The sequence below is a fragment of the Bos grunniens genome, chromosome 3 (genome assembly GCF_055505025.1).
Source record: "Bos grunniens cultivar Pamir isolate PY7600 chromosome 3, Bosgru_T2T1.0, whole genome shotgun sequence".
NCBI lineage: Eukaryota > Metazoa > Chordata > Mammalia > Artiodactyla > Bovidae > Bos > Bos grunniens.
In genome coordinates, this window is record NC_141167.1 from 81,194,982 (window position 1) to 81,211,092 (window position 16,111).

Consider the following 16,111-nt stretch of genomic DNA (forward strand, 5'->3'; position numbering starts at 1 on the left):
ACTTTGGGACTGGTAGGAGACTTCTGGCGGAGAAGGTAATGGCACCCCACTCCAGTACTCTTGCCTGGAAAATCCCATGGACAGAGGAGCCTGGTAGGCTGCAGTCCATGGGTCGCTAAGAGTCAGACATAACTGAGCGACTTCACTTTCACTTTTCACTTTCAAGCATTGGAGAAGGAAATGGCAACCCGCTCCAGTGTTCTTGCCTGGAGAATCCCAGGGACGGGGGAGCCTGGTGGGCTGCTGTCTATGCGGTCGCACAGAGTCGGACACGACTGAAGCGACTTAGCAGCAGCAGCAGCAGCAGGATACTTCTGGAACCACAAAAGTTGATTGTCAGGCTGGAGAAAAAGTCTGCATGTAAAAGCTAAAGCAAAAATTTAACACTGTTCTCTAGACTGTTCCTAATAGGACCTTTATATTAAACTAAAATAAGTACTTTAAATACCCACTCATTAAACGTACTAAGCATCGCACTGAGTTTTGGAAGGCGATGGCACCCCACTCCAGTACTCTTGCCTGGAAAATCCCATGGATGGAGGAGCCTGATAGACTGCAGTCCATGGGGTCGCCAAGAGTCCGATAGGACTGAGCGACTTCCCTTTCACTTTTCACTTTCATGCATTGGAGAAGGAAATGGCAACCCACTCCAGTGTTCTTGCCTGGAGAATCCCAGGGATGGGGGAGCTTGGTGGGCTACCATCTGTGGGGTCACACAGAGTCGGACACAACTGAAGTGACTTAGCAGTAAACAAATAAAATTATAAACACCAAAAAAACTTCAAAGTGTCCTTTGTAAATCAAGAGAAACTTTAATTTTCAATAGCTCGTCATTTTTTTTTTTTTTATGATTACTCAGCTGCAAGCTTATATTTCTGTTTCCTAAGACACTTTGGCTAAATTTTTGGAAACAAAAACAATGGTTTTCCAAGACCATTACAGAAATCAACATAATTTTATAAAATGATTTTTATTTTCCTACTGCAAGAAAGATGAGACAATGGCAGAGATATCAAAGTGTGAATTTTCTCCAGTTTAAATAATTATAGTATATAAGAAGAAATTATCTTTTCAAGTTACTAGAGGAAAATGTTAATTAATTTAGCAATTAGTACACTTTATTTAAATGTCGTTTCACAGATTATAATCTGTTGACTTTACTAATGATGTCTGAAAATTTAACTCATTCTTTTTAATGGCTGCTTTTTACATTTATGACAATTATCAGTCAATAGACACACTAGAAATAATTTATAAAATTATTTTTAAAAGCTACATGGTTCATAGTAATATTTAGTTCAAATTATATTGTATTATTTAGCAAAAGTAGTTTAAGAAAACATGATGAGTTATTTCCTCAACAATTTAAATAAACATGTCTTTTAAAAATCCCAAAGGAAAATTAATCTCATTTTGTCATACATATCCTTTGATTAATTTTTAATTAATTATTATTATTATTTGCTGTGCCTGGTCTACACTGCTGCTAGCGGGCTTTCTCTAATTGTGGTGAGCGGGGGATACTCTTCACTGAGGTGCACTGGTATCTCACTGTGGTTGGCCTTTCTTGTTGCAGAGCACAGGCTCTAGGCACACAGGCTTCAGTAGCTGCAGCATGTGGGCTCAGTAGTGGCACCACAGAGGCTTAGTTGCTCTGCAATGTGTGGAATCCTCCTGGACCAGGGATTGAAGCTGTCTCCCCTGCACCTACACGTGGATTCTTAACCACTGGACAACCAGGGAAGTCCCTTTCTCACTAATTTTTTACAAACCATAACATTTACGATTTTAACTGTATAACTTAGTGGTTTCAGTATATTCAGAAGATTGTGCAGCCATCATCAGTATTATTTTTTGAATATTTTTATCATTTTAAAAATAAACCTCATGCCCATTAGCAGTCACTCCCCATCTCCCATACCTTTAACTTCTGGCAACCATTAATCTACTTCTGTCTCTATGAATTTGCCTATCCTGGACATTTCATGCAAATCGAATCATACAATATGAGGAGTTACGTGTCTGGCTTTTTTCACTTAGTATAATGCATCCTTACTTCATCTCTTTGTGTAGCTGAATAATAGTTCATTGTATGGTACACAACATTTTGTTTATCCATTATTAGTTGATGGACATTTGGGTTGTTTCCACTTTCAGGCTATTATGAGTAGTCCTCCTACGAAGAAGCATTTTTTGTTTTGACATATGTTTCGACTGTTTTGGGTATGTACTTAGAGGTAGAAGTCCTGGGTCACAGGGAAACTCTATATTTAACTTTTCAAGAAACTGCCGATTTTTTTCTAAAGGAGCTGTGCTATGTTACATTCTGAATAACAATGCATGAGGGTTCTATTTCTCCATATCTTTGTAAGCACTTGTCATTTTCCATTATTAGATTAATTTTTTACTTTCATGATCTCCACAGAAGAACTGATGAAGCTTGCATGTGGGAGGATGGGATAAGTTAAAAATGACTGTGAAGTTGTCAGTGAGTGGTTTACGCTGAACACAGACGGTGATGAACTGAAACATGTTTTGCTTCCCTTGGCTGAGTAAATGGATGAATGGTGTTGTCATTACTGGAAACAGAGCAGCAAGGGGAGATGATTTCAAGGGAGAGACGAAATTATGAGATTGTTGAAGGCATCTCATCATTTACAATACCAGGATGAAAACCTGGAACTATAACAGAGCTTATGATGAGTGGTTTTTAAACTTGGCAGGATTAAAGGACAGATTGGAGACACATGGTTGGGGTTATAACATTTATTACCTATGGGACCTGAAATATAATCAGTGCTCAAAATACATTTGCTATTAAGTTATTAGTGACAGCTATAATTTTGATGTCTTAAGTATAACAACTCTAAATTATCATTAACAATTAAAATACCATAGATAATGCATGGTTTCCATTAATGATGAGACAGGTAGGGCACAAAGTTCAGATTGGAAGGTTAAAGGAAGTATACTTATTAAGATCTAGATTAGAAAGTGACATCTACATTGAATTTAACCTTACTGTTATATATAAAAATTAGGTATTCTGTGGTGTGGCAGTGATTTTTATAGTATAATTACATTAGAAAGGGTGAACTTGGATGGATCACTGAGGGATAGGGGTGACTTTGGAAATCAAGAGGTCATTTAAGAGAACTGCAAGGAGATCCAACCAGTCCATTCTAAAGATCAGCCCTGGATGTTCTGTGGAAGGAATGATGCTAAAGCTGAAACTCCAGTACTTTGGCCACCTCATGTGAAGAGTTGACTCTTTGGAAAAGACTCTGATGCTGGGAGGGATTGGGGGCAGGAGGAGAAGGGGACGACAGAGGATGAGATGGCTGGATGGCATCACTGACTTGATGGATGTGAGTTTGAGTGAACTCCGGGAATTGGTGATGGACAGGGAGGTCTGGCGAGCTGCGATTCATGGGGTCGCAAAGAGTCGGACATGACTGAACGGCTGAACTGAACTGAACTGAATTGATATTCTTGTGGGACTTGAAAGGAGGGATGAGAACAGATGGGTTCTCATAAGCAGTATCTGAGAAGGAAGAAAGTAGAAAACACTGAAAAAAACCTCCCCTCACATTGCCACTTTGCCCAGAATACTGGGGAAGACCTAGAATTGATTTTGCTACATACTTAGGATGCTGAAGTTGCCACCAATGTGAACAAATCTTCTGTGCCCCACCCCAAATATTAGAGTATCAGAGAAGTCTGTAGTTCTGGCACAAATTCACTGTGAAGGCCTATTTTATATCTGATTCTTTGAAAGGAAAATGGCAAAGACATAAGGTAGAAAATAGGTGATTTATATCCATTAATTTTATTTTTGGAAGGATTAGAGTAAAATTTTCTTTCCTTTTGTGTTATTGTTGTATTAGTTACAGTAACTAGAGATAAGTTCCATAATATTTTTAGAGTTTCTAAACTCTCTGGCATACAATAGTTTTTCAACTAATAACTGACATTTGTTCTTGAAATGCTTGCCCCAAAGATGAGCTGTAGACTAAATAGAATCAGATTGGAATCATTGATTTTGCTTAGTGAATCGACCAAAGATTCTGGTCTTTGGAAAATCATACATAAGAATAACTGATAAATGGTGAATGAATGATGTTGTAATTATAATAACTATAACTATGTAACCATAATAACAAATGTCATATACTTCTGGTTCATAATGTTAGTTTGAATTAGGGAGAACATTGGATTGGCAGTTTGGAACTTTTAAAATTTCTATCCCTAGAAAAGATATAGCAAGGGCTATAGTCCCCACCCCTGCCCCAGGCTTTCCTGGTGGCTCAGATGGTAAACAATCTGCCTGCAATGCAGGAGATCTGGATTCGATCCCTGGTTTGGGAAGATCCCCTGGAGAAGGGATTGGCTAGCCATTCTAGGATTCTTGCCTGGAGAATTCCATGGACAGAGAAGACTGGCCAGCTATAGTCCATAGGGCCACAAAGAGTTGGACACAACTGAGAGACTATGCAGGCACGCACATTATATACAATAATAGACACACAAATAAAGGGATTTTGCTCACTTATTTGCTTTTACTAAAATACAATCACAATGCCCATTTCATTTAGCAATCTGATCAAATTGCCAACATGCGTTGGATCAGAGATTCCAATGATCTGCAACAAACCAAGTTCATTCCAGGAAAAAAACATTTACTTCTACGTCATTGACTACATTAAAGCCTTTGACTGTGTGGATCACAACAAACGGTTCAGTCAGTCAATTCAGTTGCTCAGTTGTGTCCAACTCTTTGCAAACCCATACACTACAGCACAGCAGGCTTCTCTGTCCATCACAAACTCCCAGAGCTTATTCAAACTCATGTCCATTGAGTCAGTGATGCCATCCAACCATTTCATTCTCTGTTGTCCCCTTCTCCTCCCACCTTCACTCTTTTTGAGTATCAGGGTATTTTCCAAGGAGTTGGTTTTTCACATTGATTGGCCAAAGTATTGGAGTTTTGGCTTCAGCATCAGTCCTTTCAATGAATATTCAGGGCTGATTTCCTTTAGGATGGACTGGTTGGATCTCTTTGCAGTCCAAGGGACTCTCAAGGGTCTTTTCCAACACCACAGTTCAAAAGCATCAATTCTTCAGTGTTCAGCTTTATTTATAGTCCGACTCTCACATCCATACATGACTAGTGGAAAAACCATAGCTTTGACTAGATGGACCTTAGTTGGCAACGTATTGTCCCTGTTTTTTATTATGCTATCTAGGTTGGTCGTAATTTTTATTCTAAGGAGCAAGTGTCTTTTAATTTCATGGCTGTAATCACCATCTGCATTTATTTTGGAGCCCCCCAAAAATAAAGTCTCTCACTGTTTCCATTGTTTCCCCATCCATTTGCCATGAAGTGATAGGACCAGATGCCATGACCTTAGTTTTCGAAATGTTGAGTTTTAAGCCAACTTTTTCACTTTCCTTTTTTACTTTCATGAAGAGGCTTTTTAGTTCCTCTTCACTTTCTGCATAAGGGTGGTGTCATCTGCATATCTGAGGTTATTGATATTTCTCCCCACAATCTTGATTCCAGCTGGTGCTTTATCCAGTCTGGCATTTTGCACAATATATTCTGCATAAAAGTTAAAAAAGCAAGGTGACAACATACAGCCTTGACATACATTTCATGTGCTAGCAAAGTAATACTCAAATTTTCCAAGCCAGGTTTCAAGAGTATGTGAACCACGAACTTCCAGATGTTCAAGCTGGGTTTAGAAAAGGCAGAGGAACCAGAGATCAAATTGCCAACAAACTGTGGACAATTCTTAAAGAGATGGAATACCAGACCATTTTACCTGTCTTGTGAGTAACCTGTATGCAGGCCAAGAAGCAACAGAACTGGACATGAAGCAATGGATTGGTTAAAATTTGGTTCAAAATTAGGAAAGACATATGCCAAGGCTGTATATTGTCACCCTATTTATTTAACTTATATGCAGAGTACATTATGTGAACTGTTGGGCTGGTTGAATCTCAAGCTGAAATCAAAATTTGCAAAAGAAATATCAACAACCTCAGATATGCTGATGATACCACTTTAAAGGCCGATAGTGAAGAGAAACTGAAGAGCAACTTAATGAGGATGAAAGAGATGAGTGAAAAAGTCAATTTGAAACTCAATAGTCAAAGACTGAAGATCATGGTATCCAGTCCCATCACATCATGGGAAATAGAAGGGGGAAAAAATAGAAAGAGTGACAGATTTTATTTTCTTGGGCTTCAAAGTCCCTTCAGACAATGACTGCAGCCATGAAATTAAAAAGACACTTGCTCCTTGGAAGAAATGCTGTGACAAATGTAGATGGCATATTAAAAAGAAGAGACATCACTTTGCTGACAAAGGTCCATATAGTCAAAGTTATGGTTTTTCCAGTAGTCATGTACAGATGTGAGAGCTGGACCCTAAAGAAGGCTGTATGCTGAAGAACTGATGCTTTCAACCTGTGGTGTGGGAGAAGACTCTTGAGAGTCCCTTGGACAGAGAGGAAATCAAACCAGTCAATCTAATGGAAATCAACCCTGAATATTCATTGGAAGGGCTGATGCTGAAGCTGAAACTCCAATACTTTGGCCACCTGATGCAAGAGCTGACTCACTGCAAAAGACCCTGATGCTGGGAGGGATTGAGGATACAAGGAGAAGGGGGCAACAGAGCATGAGATGGTTGAATAGCATCTCTGACTCAATGGACGTGAATTTGAGCAAATTGTGGGAGATGGAGAAGGACAGGAGAGCCTGGTGTGCTATAGTTCATGGGGTCACAAAGAGTTAGACAAGACTTAGCAACAGAACAACGTACTCCTCACTCCCATTGAACGATTTTAGCATGTTCTTTAGGTCTCGATCCAAGCAAAATAGTGAATTCAAAGTTTTTCTTTCATGATTTCAATCTCCCCATTTCACCTTGTCTACATGAGTTCATTCCTGTGTGTATCCCTCAAGTCAAGGAGATACTGCATCTAAATAGAAAATGGCAATATTTGTCTCCTTTTCCTTCTGCAGTTTATATATTTATAATTTTTGTAAACAAAATGACCCATGAAAAATAAACTAAAGGTAATCAACTCTAGCTTGTGCTCAGCTACTGTGGGAGTTCTGAATAGATATCATTAAAACATTAACTTTTTCATGTATTATCTTATTTCATTATACATATAATTAGCAATTTATTCTTCTCAAACACCAGACTCTTGAGAAAAGAATGTGTTGTTTATCAAGGTTTTAATGCAAGTTATATTGAAGTAGATTTTGTCCAAGTCTGTCCCTGTAACAGATTCAAACAAAAGTATTTTAGAGATACTATGCTTTGTGTTAAACAAACACAAATACATAACACATGCTGACATTTCTCATGGTAAGGATTCTAAAAATTTTAATATACTTTCTAACAGATTTGATGAAAAGATTTTCACATCAATGAGACAGATTAATATATTCTCAGAAATTAATCTAAATCTTATAAATTAGATTTATAAATAAGCTGACCATTATCAATATTAGACTTTGGCCTTCATGTACTTAATGGTATTTGGTGTAGTTTATTGACTATAGCAATCATTTGAAAAATCATTCTCAGCTAAACCTCGGAGAAAAACATCATTTCACATGGAGAAAAAATTAAGATGGTCCTCTGGGGTTCTCAAGAAATATTAACAGCCTTTTCCCCACTCACCTTTATCAGGAAGGTGGGGTTGGCAGAAGTCTCCTGAGGTTGAAGGTATGAGAGCGAGAAAGTGGTGTGCCTGATAGACTCTAGGTTTCCACTATGTATACTTAGAATGACTATAATTTTATGTTTCTCTTGCACTTCATAAACCCAAGGGAAGTCCTGCTTTTTAGATATTTATTTATCATAGAAAAGTCTATGCTGCTTGTGTAAGAATTATCTTTACTAAAAGATTGAGAATTATTTAAATTAATACACCACCCTGGGTATAAATGATAATGAGCTTGAATCAGTGGAGACTATTAGTATACACTGTTAAAAGAGGGCAATCTATTGCCACACCAATACTATAACCAAAAAACAAACAAAACAAACAAAAGCAAAACAGCAAAAAACCAAGACACGTGCTAAAACCTGTATAGCGAAATCTCCCTTAGTTGGTCCAAGCTAAATGTTTTGCCAGATTCTTAGTAAAGGCATGGATGTCTCTTAGGAATTAAACTTGCTGAGCATTTCTCCCTGATGTTTTGTTCCAATTACACTATACCTGCAATGCAGTACTATCATTTTGCCCTTCCGCCATTCTTCTTATACAACACGTATTTCATACTTCTCCTAAATTCTTCCTCAGAACCTTTCATTCCTTCTCAAAGATTTTAATCTGAGCCTACATTCCTTCTTTAATCTAGCATCTACTAATTAATTTTGAAGTTGAGCTTTTCTCATTCAGGCTTTGACACTTTGAAGAAAATATTTGGCCACGTTCAACTATCTTTTCAATCCAGTTAAGTTTTATTAAATTATAATGAAATAATTTTAGAAGTTTTAAAATTAAATGTGATCATTTATTATAGGGAGTGAAAATACCAAGATATATTACACTTTAGCAGCATTACTTTCATCCATGTTTATGCAGAGGAGTGTCGGCAGAAATTAGCATTAAATGCATAATGGAATGGACTTCCTAATACATCTGTAAACATGCAATAGACCCAAACAGGGAAAAAATAAAGCAGCAATTGGTATTGCTTATCTCTTCCACTTACACTGAATACCAGAGGGTTTGGTGGTTTCCAATGTTCCTACCTATAAAAACTTCTAAAAGGATGCTTTGTTTTAAATTTCTCTAGAAAATGATTTAAAATGAGTCATGAAATAACCTATATACAATCGAACAGTTAAATATGATCCTCCGTTTCTTTTACTGCAATTGAAAAACATTTAAACAAAAGTCTTTTCAGATGTATTTATAAATTCTATGGTCTGTGAACCTATAACTTGTATAGAGATGTAGAAAGTGTAAATACCAGAAGAGATTCTTTTACTTCTCATTCCCACTCTTTGCTAAAAGCTGACATTACTGTTTTCTGTTCTTTCTGAACATCCTTTCTCTTTACATCTCCTCAGCATTTGTCTCTCTTCCTCTCTCTCTGGAGCTTTAGGGAGGAATTTAATGTTTTTGCTTATTTAGAAGGAGAAGAGTTACTACCAGATTAACCATGTTGTTTAATGGTTCATCCATTTGTTTAACCGTGTTATTTCAGAACGTTGAGGCCACTTTGATTTTTTTCTTCTTCTATGACATCATAAGTACATTAACTTTGAGTTTATTGTGTAATTATTTCAACTGAGAACATTTGCCTTTTAGCTTTCTCTCAGGCATTTCTTACTAACCTCATTTACTGTGTGTGTGATTTTGAGAAATAATATGCCCAGTGGACCCTGACAGATTTTTAACCTTTGCTCCAGAAACTTGGTGTTCTTTGAACCTCCCACTATCACGGAGAGACGAAATCAAATAAGGTATGACATAGTCTTAAAATGTTTAACATATATTTGGGGCATGTGGAGGGAGTAAGAGAAGAGAGAGAATGACATTTGAGCTAGATTTCAAAAATTGCTGGATTTCCACAGGCAGGGATGGGAAGACAATTTTAAATGACATCCACAACATGATTATTTGTGACAGTACTAACTGGAAATAATCTAAATGAAAACAAAAGAAAGTATTGATTATTGTATGTGCATGCACGCTCAGTTGCTAAGTCGTGTCTGACTCTGTGGACCCATGGGCTGTAGCACACTAGGCTTCTTTGTCCATGGGATTTTCTAGGCAAGAATATTGGAGTGGGTTGCCATTTCCTTCTGCAGGGGATCTTCCCAGCCCAGGGATTGAACCTGCATCTCCTGTGTCTCCTGCATTGGCAGGCAGATTCTTTACCACTGAGCCACCTGGGAAGCCCCTACATTATCATATATGCTGTTGAAATTAAACACTAAGTTAATGACCCAAGAAATCACTCAAAGATATAGTATGTTTACTAAAGTTTGTAGGCAACCATAACTATAATATATGTATATATACATGAATATATATATATATGTACAACATACATATAATTCCTTTAAAAAGACTTGATTAAAATATATCCAAAGGTAGGATTGTTCAGAACTTTATTTATTTTTAATACATCAGCGCATTTTTATGTTGTATCTTGTAATTTTTTCTAAAGAAAAAAATATGTCTATAAAGAGATGCGTAGACTGTCTATGTCTGTGAAACTCTAGGTATAGTCCTGGAACTGGTGTGAACCAGACTTGGGAGGGGAAAATAGAAAGAGACTATTTTATTTGTCCAAGTGAAACAAGATGAGGGTAGCAATATCTGGAATGAAAACAAAGGAACAAACATAAAATATTGGGAGACAATGGAAGAAAAAACAACAAAAATGCTTAATTGAAACACAATGAACAGTAAAGAATCAAAAGTGCTTGCAAAGTTTTTAATCTAAATAGCAGTATGGAGATTCTAGATATGTGGGCTCTAGAAAGAGAACAAAATTAGTGAGGGTAGATGAAGGATTCTCTTATTTGAGATTGTTGGTAGCATAATCAGGCAAAGTCTGGCAGTATGTTGAAAATATGATTGTGGGTTTAGGAAAAGATGGAATTCCAGATACGTATCTGAGTTTCAACATCACTGGTGCAAGTCTGCTGAGTAGAAAGGATGTGCTCAGTCGCTTTAGTCATGTCCAACTCTTTGCGACCCTATGAACTGTAGCCCAACAGGCTCCTCTGTCCATGGTACTCTCCAGGCAAGAGTACTGGAGTGGGTTGCCCTGCCCTTCTCCAAGTGATTTTCCCAACCCAGGGATCAAACCTGCATCTCTTGTGTCTGCTGCATTGCAGGTGCATTCTTTACCCACTGAGCCACCTGCAAAACCCAGGTAGAAAGGATAGAGAAGATACAAGCTTAGAGAGGGTTGGAGCAGAGGTTTCCAAGTTATTTTGTGCCTTAGAGCACTTTGGCTTTTTTATGAGCCCCTTCTAGGATAATGGCTTTACATACAGAAAATAAAATATATGGATCAGTATGGACATAAATTAGCTTAAAATAGAGCTATCAAAATAATTTTTAAAAATAATTTTAAGTGTTATATATTAATATAAATTATTCTTATTAATATATTAGATAATACATTAATATATTAGGTTTAGTAGGGGGTCTAATAGCTGCCATAAGTCAAATACAGTGATGAATCTAAACAATATTTAAGGGGATCTCAAAAACTTTAAGGTAATATATAAACTGTCTATGTTTTCCAGTGGTGCCAAAGTCATAGTATTACTAATACCAATATTATTTGTAACTACATTAATATTTTATGGAAATACTAAACTTATGCTTGAAGTTAGTTACATGCCCTTTCTTTTCATGCAAATTCATGGATTTTGCATGAATTATATATAGTGACTCTTTGGTGGTCCACGATTAAGAGTTTTAGAGCAAGTTCACGTACAGAATATGTGAGAAGACACAGATTCCAAGATCTGGTCGGGACATAGTAGAATATACTTCATTGGGGAAACTTCCCAGAACGGTCGTGTTTGTGCTATCGTGTAGCAATGCCAAAGTGAAAGTGAAAGCGTTCCTGTCTCGGTTGTGTCCGATTCTTTGAGTCCCCATATACTGTGACCAGCCAGGCTCCTCTGTCCACGGAGTTCTCCAGGGAAGAATAGTGGAGTGGGTTTGCTATTTCCTTTTTAAGGAGATTTTCCTGACCCAGGGATTGAACCCAGGTCTTCTGCTTGGCAGGTGGGTTCTCTACCGTCTGAGCCACAATGGACCTGCAGCAATGCCAAATGCAGCATTATTTTTAAGATCACAGACTCCAGGCCAGAATGCTAGACAAAACACTATCTGTAGGACTTTGAACAAATCACTTAAATCCTTTGAATCTCAGTCTGTCTCTTTTCAATCCTCATAAGGTTATCGTGAGGATTAAATGTATTAGTGTTTGAAGAGTGGCATAGTGCTTGTTAAGCACTATGTAAAATGTATGTATTAAATAAATACATATAAATAAATAAATACAGGTTAACCACCAAGCAGACTGAACCATGAATTAGTTACAGGTTGCCTGTATCTTAAAAATCCTCTGAGCCAGTGAAATAAATGAATATTGAGTAGAGACAATATTTAGATCTCATTTCTTATACCTAGGAGTGTGCAAGTCAGGAGGAAATAAGTTTTCAAGGGAGATAACTTAGAGGAACAGGAGGCACTTGGAGGTCAAGAATTAACACTGAGAACAGATACGTGGATGGGGATTGGTAATCAGCAAGTAGATCATTGGTATTCTTCTGAAGAGAATCTAATATATGGACAGAAGTGATGCCAGGTATCAAGCCATTTACTGAATAGGTTGATAGTGAACAAACAAAGGCAATGAATTGGATTGCTTTTTTCAAAAATCAGTCCAAGAAAGAAAAGAGATTGAAAGTTTATCAGATTTTTGACCTAAGTACCGGAGATAGTACAGAGGAAGGAGTCAATGAAGGGAAAGAGTGTAATTGATGAAGAAAGAGAAGGACTACACAATCGCTAGAAAGAGGTCCTGATTAACATAGGGAAGAATGACACATATGTAAAGTTTCACGTGGGAATGAAAAAGAAGAGGTCAAATCCTTTTGATGCTGGGCTCAATAAGGAGAAACAGGTGAAGACAGCCGTGTGTTGGAATCCAATTAAAAAGAAGACCTAGGAGGATTACACTTGGAGGATCTCCTTCACTCACAACTGTTTTTGAAGAGATTTTCACAAGAATAGAGGATGAGGAGAAAGATGGAAACCTTAGGGTGAGTGAGAAGCATTTTTGATTGATTGCTGTAGGAATTGCAGCAAGTATCTAATTAGAGATTAATATAAATTTAATATAATTATACTATATAGTAAATATATAATATAAATTACTGTCAAGTAGCTGTGGGAACCTATTTGGAGGATGAGAATGGTGTTAGATTTGATTCTAAAAATCACTTCCCTAGGTAAATCCTCACTGATTAAACTCCCAGAATATGTTTAATCATCCCTACTGTGTGCTTTCACTGTGCCTCGCCTTTATATAATTATTTTTTGTTGTATGCACAACTTCTTGATGAAAGTGTAAACTTTTTAAGGGCTCCTTTTTTGCTCATCCATATACACATATTCCAAATACGGGACATAACAGATGTTGAATAATTTTTTTGTTTTTAACAAATGTCTTTTATTTTCTGGATATGCTGTATATTTGAGAAGAGTCTACGTTAACTTAGTAGCTTTAATGCAATTTGAGGCATCCATTTCAACTCTAGCCAAACCAATTTTGTTATAAACAAATTAATGAAACTTCTCCCTCATTCAGTCTTATATTTCCTCACATGCTCCGCCAGCATCTCTCCTGCTCTTTAGATCTCATTTGTTTCTTGTTTGTGGCTTACAATGATCTCTCCAGCTTGACCATCATAGCACATCTTCTTTACTGATCCTTTGCAATTACCCTTGAGTGCAATTCTAGTCTTTAACGGGCATCTTGTTCAGTTTCCTTTCCTGCCCTATGTGATTCTAAGTGTCCTCAGAAGCTCAGCCCAGGGTAAGGCAATCTGCTTAGTTAGCTCGTCTAATGAATGAACAGTTTCTGGAAACAAAGATAAAAATGAACAGGGAACTAAAAATAAGTCATGTGGCTTATTAAGGGTCAGTAACTACCTGATTCAATGCAGGAGAACATGTAGAAGGTGAAGGAGTCAAAGGGGTATGTGAAGTTGGACAGGAAGTTGAGAATGTCAAAAGATAAGTAGTTTTTTATAAGAATGTATATAAGTGGAAGATCTAATTGTTTGAGCAACCTCTATAATACATAGCTGCCATGAAAAAATAGATTTAATAAGGAAGTAAAATTACAGATCAAAGCAGAATCTTCTAATCTAGACTTCTTCAGGTTTGGTTTTGAATCTTCTAAAACTAATTTTTAAGAATTAGTTCAGTATGATATCATTTATATGTGGAGTCTAAAAAAGAAAACAAACTAATGAATACAACAAAAAAGAATCAGACTCAGATACAGAAAATAAATTAGTGATTACCAGTGGGGAAAAGGAAGAACAAGATAATGGTAGAGGATAAAGAGGCATATATATATATATATATATATATATTTATATATCAAGTAAATAAACTACAGTAATATATTGTATAATATAGGGAATATAACCAATATTTTAAAATGACTATAAATGAAGTATAACCTTTAAAAATTGTGAATCACTATGTCGTACACTTGAAATTTCCACTGCAGGGGCTATGGTTTTGATTTCTTATATTGGAACCAAGATCTAACATGCCTCATGGTGTGGTGAGAAAAAAAATTGCAAAGTTAGTTCAGTTCAACATATATTTAATGAACATAATGTAAAACTATGTTTCTTATTTTTACATGATGGGGAATCTACTCTGTGTCTTGTGTTTGTGCCTTTCTTTGATCACTCTTGATTATGTGCACAGGACTATATACAGACTATTTTTTGAGCACAGAGATTGCTCAGTGTTTGCAGATTGCCTGCTATGTGTCAGGCAATTTTTTAAGTGCTTTACCAAGATTAACTTATGAAATTTTATGACTTGGCATTTAAATTTGTTTTTCAAGGTAAAATAAATGAGGTATATGAGGATCCTAAACAGTGACTCTCCTTGAACATTTCTGTTAATAATTTTATTTAAATCAAACATACTAAGAATAAATACATTTAAATAGTAATCAAATGCTATCATGGTGACATATTGATATCCATATTTGCAGTCTATTTGAATCTCCATTAACGCAAAAAGGACACATGTGAATAGATTCACCTATTCATTTATTCATACATATATGCATATTTTCTTTTATTCAGTAAACTTTTAGTGAGTGCTTGATATGTGAAAGCAACACATTCAGTGATTTTTTAAAAAGATATATGAATAGGATCACTTCATTCAAGAAGTTTATATACTAGGGGAGGTTTGTTGGGGCAAAGAATTCAGATAAGACATGAAAGCAAATATTTACACATACTAAATAAAGCTTGGGAAAAAAAAGTTCTATAATAAACAAAAACAATGCCCACAATGGATTGTGTAAGACTACAGAGATGGGAGCATTTAAGCTGAATATGTGCCATTTTGGTGATGGAAGTCCTTGCTGTAACAGAGGCCAAGAGGGTGTAGAAATATGGATGGTCTTCAGCTGGATCAGGATTTTCCTTGGCTATAGTCATGTGTTAACAATTGTTAGGGGAAAATCATTTGCTAAACTATCAAGAAAATGCAGCCTCTCTGTAAAAGGAAACTTTGTCTACTAGTTTCCAGTGGTAAAATAGTCTACCAGTCTACATTTTTTTGTTTGCTTTACTGTTTCTGAACTTTGATTGCTTTAAGAACTAGAAATATGGTTCATCTCCAGCTGGCAATAAAATTCTATTCCATTTTCCAAGTTGGATTGCTATAATATTCCTTAATGAGTCTACCATAGCTCACTCTCCAGAGCCTCCAACTGGTTCAAAAAAATAACTCTTAGCCAAAGGAGCAGCAGAACACCATGGTTTCTCCATCCTGATGCAATGCTTTTTAAATAGTTACTACTTGATTTCTGTTCCAACTCAGAGGTGTTTTGACAGATTAAATAAAAGATGAGCCTTGAAAACCCATGACATTTGTTTTCTTCTCTCTATAGCAACCTGTTCTTAGAGGGGGGAGAATTGGAAGGTTACCCAGTTTTTATCTGATATAATCAGATAATAGCAATCAGATTTTCACAGATGGTATTACATAATATCTTTTCAGACTACAGCAATATATGTTGGTCTAAGATATTAAAACTACTAAAAATAAATTATTGAATGAGAAAGTAATAAGTGATCAGTGTCTCATGAAAAGCTAGTTAAAATGTGTAATGATAGGCTTGTTTAAAGATAAACATAAGACAGTGTTTGAATTTGCCTGTTTACCAAACTGAATATTTTCCATGTAGTTAATGACAATAGAAGAAATTAATTCACATACTCATTGTGTATAATTTTACTTATTTTCCTTATTCAACATAAAAGGTTGTTGCC